This window comes from Gossypium hirsutum, chromosome D09, assembly GCF_007990345.1.
Source record: "Gossypium hirsutum isolate 1008001.06 chromosome D09, Gossypium_hirsutum_v2.1, whole genome shotgun sequence".
NCBI lineage: Eukaryota > Viridiplantae > Streptophyta > Magnoliopsida > Malvales > Malvaceae > Gossypium > Gossypium hirsutum.
Genome location: NC_053445.1, coordinates 25,482,515 through 25,494,189, shown reverse-complemented (window position 1 = coordinate 25,494,189; position 11,675 = coordinate 25,482,515). Strand labels below are relative to the sequence as shown.

The 11,675-nt window shown below is 36.6% G+C and overlaps 1 pseudogene; it reads right to left on the bottom strand.

Moving 5' to 3' along the window:
* Positions 1–634: 634 nt before the first annotated feature.
* Positions 635–2,016, bottom strand: LOC107892034 (transcription factor MYB62-like; annotated as a pseudogene).
* Between the last annotated feature and the right edge of the window lie 9,659 nt (positions 2,017–11,675).

Sequence of the window (11,675 nt, the reverse complement as noted above, 5' to 3'; positions counted from 1 at the left end):
AAGTATAAATTTTAAATACCTTTTAAACAATTAATATAAATTATTTGTAAAATTAATGATACATAAAATATTTTAAAAACTTAAATCTAATAATAAATTATATTTAAATAATTTAATATAATGATACACAAATATAAATTAATCTATTTTTATATAAATTTTAAATAATTAATATAAATAATGATATTTTAATCATTTTCACATTCAAACGCAAAAAGTCAAAAGCATCTAAATCTCAACTTTTGCGTTTCGATGGAAAAAACTTTTTTGCCATAGTTTTGACCCCAAAAGCCAAACGCAACAAAAAGCAGGGCCTTAGTCGGGTTGAAATCAAGTTTAGTTTATATATATATATATATATATGAGATAATACAATTTCTATTAATATTTGTTTTAGTATAATTATACCTAAAAATCAATTAATAGTATCATTAAAATTTATTATCCTATATTGATAAAAACATTTTAAAATTATAAATTATAGCAAAGAAGTTCGAGTTAGGTGGAATCGAGTATAATTTTAAATTTTTTTGTTAAGCATCTCTTCTATTAGATAATATTGTATATCCAAAAATAATATTTTTCAAGAAAAAAAAATAATCTCCTAAAATATTTAGAGATAAAAATGAATTAGTTTATCTTCACAACTTAACAAACATTGAATTCCTCAGTTGCAGTAATAACATTTGGACAAAAACTCGAATGACAACAAAAAATCTGAACACAAATAAACCCAGAAAATCAACTATGAAGAAATAACATCAGAGGTTCCCCTTCAATGGAAGTTCCCATAGTTCTCCCATGCTCCATATCCCATCTGCAAACCATCATTAACCCAATTGTTGTCCGCCATGTGGCAGTCGGCAGTCATAAAATCTCCAACTGCTGATGTGGATGGCAGGTTGATGGTTTCCATGCCGTAGCAACTACTGTTATCAACATAATAGCAATGCTTTGCAACCGTGTTGTACTCATTGTTATCAGTGATGCCGAATGAACTTGTTTGGTACTCTGCAAATTCAGATATTTTCGACATATTATTATTCATGGATTCTGAAGAAGAAACACATGAACTCGCACACTGCTCCGAGTCCGAATTTTGCTGCCCCAGCCCTGCTACTTGTTGAGGAAGTGTTGACGACCCTTTCATCATTTGAAGCAATCCTGGCATCCAAAAACATCTAATAACATTTCGAAATGCTGCACTATTAGCATCGATCTTAAGATGACGTGCCTGTTTTTGCACACGGGTTCTCCAGTAATTCTTGATCTCATTGTCGGTTCTCCCTGGTAGCTCTTGTGCAATCTTGGACCACCTGTTGCCCCATTTGCAATGGAGTTCAAGGATCAAAAACTGTTCTTCTGGTGTAAGGTTCCCACGCTTCACATCTGGTTTCAGATAATTCAACCATCTCAACCTGCAACTCTTCCCAGTTCTCCTTAACCCTAAACCCAACACAACAAATCTTATTAAACTAATCCTTGTTTTAACATAATAATGTTAGTTCATACTGGTTTAAGTTACCTGCAAGTTTTGCAAGCAAATTCCAGTGACCTTCACCATGGCGAGCAACGTAACGAGTTAGGAGAGAGTCCTCCTCGAGTGTCCATGGCCCTTTTCTGAGTTGCTCTGTATCTTCTTCACTACAACTTGTACTAGAACTAGCTTTTGTAAAGGATGACATGCTTTTGTTGGACTAAAAACACAAACTACAAGTGAATTTACCTACGCCACACCTAGACCAAGATTTATATATACTAGTAGCTGGATTAAGTAAACATTTACTCTATAAAACAGAATATATTGGATGCCCCTAGCTTGAATTTTTGGTCGTAAAGACAAACCTAAGTCTGATTAATCGATATTGCCATAAAATCCTTTCCTTTATATTGATCAAAGAGCAAATTGTCTATTCTGTTAAAAATGCAATCTATTTCTGCTCTTAAAAACTGGTTCTATCATGTCAGCATAAAGTACACAATGTCATAAGTTATTGTCTAATTATTTTATCAATTACATAAATTTTAAAAAGTACAAATAGATGAAATTTTTAACACAAAAGATCACTTTACTCTTTAATTTAATCTACATAGATTAATTTACTTATTTTTTAATAAAAAAATATAATATAATCTATATCTTAATATATAATAATTTTATCATCGTCCCACCTATTAATCATATTCTCTTTAGCCATCATACATATATTATATATATGACAGAAAAAAGTGGAGAGATCCTATATCCACACGCAATTTGATGTTGAATGATTGGAAATTATTGAAGTGCTTAACGATTAATGTTTAAAATAATTTATTTGGCCACTTATGGAGAAGATAGAGGAGTGAAAGAAAAGAATAATTTACCTAACTGGATGAAAGTGAAATGTGGTGTAAATGGGATTTGATTCAGTCCCTGGTTTTCTTTCTTCATTAGATGCTTCAAATATGGAAAGCATGAAACGTGATTGACTGAACAAAGTATATAATTAATAGGACGGATAGGCATAGAGAAAAACGTGGGAAAAAATGGGTGGTGGCCAAAACAGCCGGCATTTTGACTTAAAGCAATACAATGAATGCCGAAAGAAACAGTGACGTGATGCTGCTCTCCTTTGTTTCTAGGTTGTCAAACACAAACCAAAAGCTATGTTGTACTGAGTTTATGATGACAACAATGCCAGTTCCTGTGTGGTTCTTGTCACTAAGAAAATAAAGCCATCAACCTTCGACATTACGTTATAAGGCTATGTGGAATATGATGCACTAGAAAAGTCTGCTATTTCTTTTTTCTTTTTGGTCAAAGCAGCTAATTCTGACTGTAAATTTAGCCAACTTTGTCAACATACTTACGTGCCACTGTGCAAAAATCACGATTGTGTGTATTTGTGGATCAAATTAACATCGTACAATATTTTCAGATTTTAAATATATAAATAATTTATATTTCTTTTAAAAAATTATTTTCAATTTAAGTTAAATTTAAACCAGATAAGAAAATAAAAAAAAATCTTCTTTAAAGTTAAAAAAATATAAATTTTTATCTATTTTACTATTTGAAATTAATTTTATTTGTTGGTCTGAGATTACATTATATTTAATTTACTGTAATAAACTAAAATTGTAATGGAATGTCTTATGTGAGAATGATACAAGGTTGCAATAAAATGGAGTAGATATAATAATTATTTGGTTTGGTTGCATGAAATAAAGATGTAATAGTTAGAGGTGAACTGATTAAAGGGGCTTCCAAAATTTTGGAAAATAATGATTTTTTTTCTTGAAATTTTTAAAAGATTTTAATTAGGTTGTCTAAAATTTTTTTTTGAAAAATTCTCATTATACCTCTTCATTTTTTTTGAAAATTTTAATTAAACTCACTTAAAATATTTGAAAATCTCATTAATCTCACAAAAAATTAAAAAAATTTAATTAGACCCCAATTATTTTTAAAAATTCTCCTCAAACTCCTAATTTTTTTTAAAAAAAATTACTAGCACCTAAACTTAGTTCCAAGATCCGCAAAATAAACTAAAATATGCATAAAATCTGAAAATGTAATTTTTTTTAAAGAAATACAATGTAACACCCCAAACTCGGCCTAGGCGTTATGGCCTAATCTGGCGATGCCACATTGAAAGAGATTTGAAGATAAGATTGTCGAGTTTAAAAACCGTTACAGTAAGTTAGTTTTTATTTATTTTGAAAAAAAACTAGTTGATTTGCTTTAAAACCTGTCTCTTAGCAGAAGCTTTTGTAACCAATTAATTTAGGGAAAATCATTTGTATTTATGAAAACTAAGAAAACCGTATTTTGTTGAGTTGCAGTTTAAAAAAAATCCATAAAAACAATATAAAGCCCAAATATAAAGCCTACCAGTCATAATCCAAAAGTTACATCAAAAACCTCAAATAAGTAATAAATTCTAGACATTAACAGAAAACAGTCTAAAATTTACATGTGGCCACCGTCAAGTCCTCCGCTGCACCGACCCGTCAAGTCTGGGGATTACCTGTACAGATTAAACAGAGAAAGGGTGAGTTTTCGCAAACTCAGTGTGTAATCTCCACAGAAAACATGCATACAGATAATCAACAGAATTCAGTTAGATACAGTCTAGGGCCTTAGCCCATTTAGATACAGTCTCAGAAATACATTAGGGCCTTGGCCCATATCAAATACATAATGCAGATACAGTAAATCAAAATCCTACCCACTAGCCTTTACACACCATCTTCATCCGACCCTACACACTATGTGGGGATTAAATCAACATACCCATCCTTACACACCATTCTGTACCGAAATGCGACATATAATCAGAAGGTTGCAGCTGAGCTGCCAGATAACAGGCTTAATAGCCTTTCAGACACTTTCATCAAATATCATCAACCCACCCCGATGCAATGCAACATACAAAATATCTCATGCCATTATGCAATTAATAGTAAATAAATTCAGATATCATAAGCCATGCTCGTTATAGAAATCAGACAGACAAATCACGTATATAGGGGTCTAAGTAAAGCTTACCGACCTTACAGTAGGTCCACAATCGACTTGGGCGACTTGGGCGACCTGTGCAACCTTACAGAACTTTTCAAAAAAATGGGCTCACACGCCCATGTGGCCCACTTGGCCCAAATTGCCCTTGGCCACGTGATCCATTTTTAATGTAACCTATGCTAGTTAACTATTCATATATATTTTCATTATTTACTTATATGTTCCTTCAAATCTGTCTACTTCAGTCATTATTACTAAATTATTTATATCTTGAGCTACAGAACTCCGAATTAAGATCCGCTTAATGTCTTTAAAATTAGACTCAAATACCCTTCTACCATAAAATTTTCAGAATTTTTGGTTTAGCCAATAAGTACAGTAAAATCTTCAAACTTACCCCTGTTCTGCTATCTGACAGCTTCGTCTCTTCTTTGCTAAAAATTAATTATCTCTTAGAACAAAATTTGGATGATATTTCCATTTGTTTCTATTGAAAATAGACTCATTAATAATTTAAACATGTAAATTTTTCCCCTAATTATTTTTCTCCAATTTTTGATGATTTTCCAAATTCAGAACAGGGGAACCCAAATTCATTCTGACCTTATCTCACAAAACTTATTATATCTCACGATTTACAATTCCATTACTTACATCATTTTTTCTATAAGAAACTAGACTTAATAAGCTTTAATTTATTATTTTATTCATCCTCTAATTCAATTTCCATAATTTATGGTGATTTTTCAAAGTTAGCCTGCTGCTACTGTCCAAACAGCAAACAATTTTGGCTTTTCGCCGAATCCTTTTTTTTTTTTGCGTTTCAGGTACGCACCTGGTTTTGTTTGATACTAAAATAGTCCCCGAGCACTCCAAAACCTATAATCAAGATACTCAACATCAATTTAATGAATTTACAAGCAAATTGACAACCAAGAATGAACAGAAACCCAACTTACCACCAACGATAACCCTCCGTTTAACTATTGTTAAGACAAGAACACCGAATTCACCAGTCCGAGCCTCCCCCTATGCCCAAATCGTAGAGAAAAAATATTACCACTTTAGTCATTAAGAGATTCATGACAAAAACGAAGAGAAACACTTACAGAAACTAAGCGAGCACTAACCGCGTGCAAAAACGAAGGAAAATAAATGGATTACGAAAAAATCAAGAAGAAGAAAAAGAAGAGAAAAATGGAAAAACTCAGAGAATTTTGGCAAAATGAGAGGGAGAAGAATAGACGACATAATTTTTTTGGAAAAGAAAGTCAAAATTCAGTTATAGAAAAAAAATACCGATATCCCCCAAAATCCATTAATTTTCTCCCTTAATTCCCACTACATATCCACTACTCAGAATCCCCCTATTACACAACTCTATCCCGAAATCTGAGCAAAAAAATAATACTCTTGCCTGCATAGGGATTCAAACACAAAACCTCTACCATAATAACACACCAAACCAGCAGACCTATTCTAATGTAATTTACCCAACAATCAAATAAAAACCTACTGAACAAGAGTAAGGCCTAATTCATTCAAAATACCAAAATTTGCCCAAGCAAAGGCTTGAACTTGAGACCTTCCAAACACTCCCAAAACACATAACCACTGAAGTTGACAGATATTTGTGTCATATTTTCATAATAACGAAATTAGAAATTTTAGGGCATTACAACTCAACCCCCTAAAAGAAAATTTCGTCCTCAAAATTTTACCTAATCAAAATAGATGAGGATATTGCTAACACATCGCATCCTCAGGCTCCCACGTGGCCTCCTCGGTGCTATAATTATGTCACAGAACCTTCACTAAGAGAATAGACTTTTTTGAAAGACCTTTACATCACACTCCAGAATCTGAACCAGCTCCTCCTAAAAGGTCAAGTTTAGCCTAACCTCAATCTTCTCAACGGAAACAACATGCGTGGGATCAGAGCGGTAGCGCCTGAACATCGAGACGTGAAAAACATCATGAATGCGGTCTAACTTCGGATGTAACTCCAATTGATAAGTGACAGGTCCCACACGTTTCAGAATACGGTAAAGTCCAATAAACCGAGGGCTCAGCTTGCCCTTGCGACCGAACCTCAGAACCTTTTTTCACGGTGAAACCCTGAGAAAAACTAAGTCTCCCACGGAATACTCGATCTCACGTCTCTTTAAATTCGCATACGATTTCTGCCTATCAGAAGCCGCTTTCAAATGATCCCGAATCAATCTAACCTTATCATCTTAGAGACCAACTCAGGACCCAGAACACGTTGCTCGCCCAACTCAGTCCAACATAAAGAAATACGACATTTACGACCGTACAATGTCTCGTAAGGTGCCATCTAGATGCTAGACTGGAAGCTATTATTGTAGGCAAACTCTGCTAACGGTAAGTACTCCTCCCAACTACCTCAGAAATCAATAACACAGCTTCTCAACATGTCCTCCAGTATCTAAATCACCCTTTTCGACTGACCATCTGTCAGAGGATAGAAAACAGTACTGAAGTCTAATCTTGAACCTAGAGCCTCATTAAGCTTCTTCTAGAATCGAGACGTGAAACGAGGATTTCGATCAGAAATGATCGAGACAGGTACCCCATGCAATCTCACTATTTTTCATATGTAGAGCTTAGCTAATTTTTGAAGAGAAAAGTTTGTCCTTACTAGGATGAAGTGAGCAGACTTAGTCAATCGTTCCACGATGACCCAGACAGAATCCTTCTTAGTGGGTGTTAGAGGCAATCCACTAATGAAGTCCATCGTTACTCGCTCTCATTTCCATAACGGTATCTTAACCGGCCGTAGCAAACCTGAAGGTATCTGATGCTCAACCTTAACCTGCTGACAAGTCAAACAGTGAGCAACGAAGTCGGGAACCTCACGCTTCAACCCTGGCCACTAGTACAATTCCTAAAGATCTTGGTACATCTTGTTCTCACCAGAATGCATAGTATAGGGACTACCATGTGCCTATCTCAGAATCGAATGCCTTAAATCATCATCATTCGATACACAAAATTCAACCGTGGAAACAAAGTACCACATCACTGTTTATCCCAAAATCAGTAGTATCACTATTCTCAACCTGACGAAAACGAAACTTGAGAGACTTATCCCCCAACTGTTTACCTCAAATCTACTCAATCCATGTTGATTTGACCTAAAGTTCTGCCAATAGACTTCCATCGTCAAATAGGCTAAGTCGAGCAAACATTGCTCCCAGATCGGTCATAGCCCTACGGTTCAACGCATCGGCCACCACATTGGCCTTACCGGGATGGTACTCAATGGTACAATCATAATCTTTAAGTAGCTTAGCCCATCTACGCTGCCTAAGATTTAACTCCTTTTGAGTGAGGAGATACTTGAGGCTCTTATGATTAGTGGAGATAATACACTTCTCACCGTACTGATAGTGCCTCCAGATTTTCAATACAAAGACTACGACGGCCAACTCCAAATCGTGCGTTGGATAGTTCGCCTCCTGTGTCTTAAGCTAACGAGACGCATATACAACCACCTTACCATCTTGCACCAACACACATCCCAAACCGACATGTGATTCATCACTATAAACCGTGAACTCCTTTCTAGGTTCAGGCTATACCAAAACAAAAGCCTCAGTCAGTACAGTCTTAAGCTTCTCAAAGCTCTCTTGTTGCGCATTAGTCCAGTCAAACGGTACACTTTTACGTAACAACTTAGTCAAGGGTGCTGCAATCAATGAAAAACTCTATAAATCGTTGATAATATCCAGTCAGTCCCAGAAAAATACGAATCTCAAACACGTTCCTAGGCTACTTCTACTCCAACACAGCCTTAATCTTTCGAGGATCAACTTGAATCCCCTTAACACAAACTACATGCCCCAGAAATGTTACTTCATGTAACCAGAACTCGCACTTGTTGAACTTAGCATAAAACAACTTTTTCCTCAAAATCTGAAGAATAATCCTTAGGTGCTCGTCATGCTTATCCTCAGTCCTCGAATAAACCAATATATCATCGATGAACACCACTACAAACTGATTCAGGTAGGGCTGAAACACTTGGTTCATCAGATCCATGAAAGCTACTGATGTATTAGTCAGTTCAAATGGCATCACTAGGAACTCGTAATGACCATAACGAGTCCTAAATGCCATCTTATACACATCAGCCTCCTTAACCCTCAACTGATGATACCTAGAACTAAAGTCAATTTTGGCAAACACAGACACCCTTCGGAACTGGTCAAACAAATCATTAATCCTTAGAAGTGGATACTTATTCTTAATAGTCAACTTATTTAGTTATCGATAGTCGAAACATATCCTAATGGATCTATCATTTTCCTTAACAAACAGTACCGATGCTCACCACGGGAACACACTAGGGCGGATAAACCTACGATCCAATAACTCCTAAATTTGATCCTTGAGCTCCGTAAGCTCCTTCAGTGCCATTCGATAGGGAGCGATGGACACCGGAGCTGTACCAGAGAGAAGCTCAATCCCAAACCCCACTTTTCAATTTGGAGGTAAAGCTAGTAACTCTTCAGGAAAGACGTCCAGAAAATCCCTCACAGTTCTGATGTCCTGAACAGTAGAGTCCCCAGAAGCAGAAACACTTACATAGGCCAAATACGCCTCACATCCCTTGCGAACCAGTTTCTCAGCTACTAGTGCAGAGATCACGTTAGCCAAATAATCATGATGTTCCCCAATCATAACTACTTTATTACCCTATTCAATTCTCAATACGACCCTCTTAGTCGCACGGTCCAAACTGGCACAATGCTTGACCAACCAGTCCATCCCTAATATCATATCGAACTTCCCAAATGGAAGCTCCATCAAATCAACCAGAAATACTGTCCCTTGAACCTCTAAAGGTACATCCCTATACAGTTTGCTAACTCTAACAGATTGCCCCAATAGGCTCAACACAGTCACCTCACTAGAAGTACTCTTAACCGGAATCCTTAGGTTTTTGGAAACAGAATAGGCAACATAGGAATACGTAGATCCTATATCTATCAATGCAGCATAAGAAACGTACCCGTGATGACGTCCAGAGCATCTCTATCCTCTCGACGCGAGCAGCATAAACTAGGGACGGCTGTCTCGCCTCAGCCTGTCCAGTACCTTTGCCCGGTGCTCTCTATCCACGACCCATACCATTATCACCCTTAGCCTAACCACGGTCCCTAGGCAGCTGCTGAACTACCCTTGGTGGCTGTTCAGTACCAAAACCTGCAGCTTGCACCTGATAGGCCCTCAGTGGATACTCTTGAACACGATGCTCAATAGACCCACATCTTAAACAAGCCCTAATTGTCCTCCAATATTTGCTCGAATGGCGTCTTTCACAACGCCCACAAAGTATGATCCTAATAGGTATAACAGGGGCCCTAACTCTGACTGGCCCACCAGATCTGACCTTTTTCTTAAGCCACATTGCAAAACTCGAGGGCTTCAAATCCCTCTTATTCTTGCCTCTTTCCTTATCCTGATTTTGGCGCTCAGCGCGCTTCACCTGCTCGGCAATCTTTGCCTTCTCTACCAGTGTTGAAAAGTCACACTCCCTCTGCGGAGCTATTAGAACTCTTAAACTATCACTGAGTCCATCTTCGAAGCGGACACAATACTTATATTCAGTCGCCACCATGCCTCACGCATAGCGGTTCAATCTCAAAAACTCGGCCTCATAATTGGTCACTGAATGATCCCCTTGCGTGATATTCAGAAACTCACGTCTTCTAGCATCAATGTAGCTTGCCCCTACATAGTTACCTTGAAAAGCAGACTTATTGAAATCCCAAGTCTGTCGTTCGAGCTGAGTGCCCTCCTTAACGGTCAGCCACCATTGGTATGTTTCATCGCGAAAAAAGGAAACAACCCCTTTCATTTTCTGTTCAGGAGTATAATCCAGATCGTCCATGATTCTTTCCATGGCCTCTATCCAGTACTTGGCCACGCTAGGGGAGACTCCAGTGACATTCCTGAATAGCTCAGCCCTAGTGGACTGGAGTTGTTCTGTAACCGACTCTCGGCCCTCAGATCCAGTGTTGGACCCAACGACCCTTTCTAATATCTTCAACATAGCTTGGGACAAAGCGTCGTCCCCAGCCATGCGATCATAAGACCTAGTCTCTGTAGCAGGTGAAATTAACGTCACATTTGTATCCAGATTTGGCATGCTGCCTAAATACGATGACTCAGCTCAAACCCTTCTACGGCCTCTACCTCGGCCTCTAGTACCCCGTCTGCGGATACCTCGTGCACTCATCGTAGAATTCGTAGCTTATCTGTGTTAACAGTTTTATGAATCAGTTACAGTTTCAATATCTATTAGTAGATATTTTATGCAAAATAGTATCAGAAGTTTAGAGTTTGTTATCACGAATCGCCGTCTTACTACAATTTTTAGTTTTGCTATTGTTTTCAGTATACACTATTTATAGTGTTCTCAGTACAGTGAACTACCTATAGTAGTTTCAGAATATGCTACTCATATTTTTAAAAACTTATCAGAGTTTTTAGAACACTTATAGAATCGGCGCCGGAGACTCGGTGTACCACATACTCAGTAAAAAATATTTCAAACCATTTAAAATCATCTCTTTAAAACCAAATTTTAAAACCCAAATTCACAGCTGAGTTTTGCAATCTGGCTCTGATACCACTAAATGTAACACCCCAAACCCAACCTAGACGTTATGGCCGAATCTGGCGATGTCACATGGAAAGAGATTTAAAGACAAGATTGTCAAGTTCAAAAACCGTTACAATAAGTTAGCTTTTATTTAATTCAAAAAAAACTAGTTGATTTACTTTAAAACTTTTCTCTTAGCAGAAGCTTTTGTAACCAATTAATTTAGGAAAATTTGTTTCTATTTACAAAAACCTTAGTTTTTAGAAAAACTGTGTTTTGTTGAGATGCAATTTAAAAAAAATCATAAAAACAGTATAAAGTCTCAAATTTAAAGCTAACTAGTCCATAGTCCAAAAGATACATAAAAAACCCCAAATAAGTAATAAATTCTAGACATTAACGGAAAATAGTCTAAAATTTATATGTGGCCACCGTTGAGTCCTCCGCTGCACCAACCCATCAAGTCTGGGGATTACTTGTACAGATTAAACAGAGAAAGGTTCAATTTTCACAAACTTAGTGTGTAATCCCCAC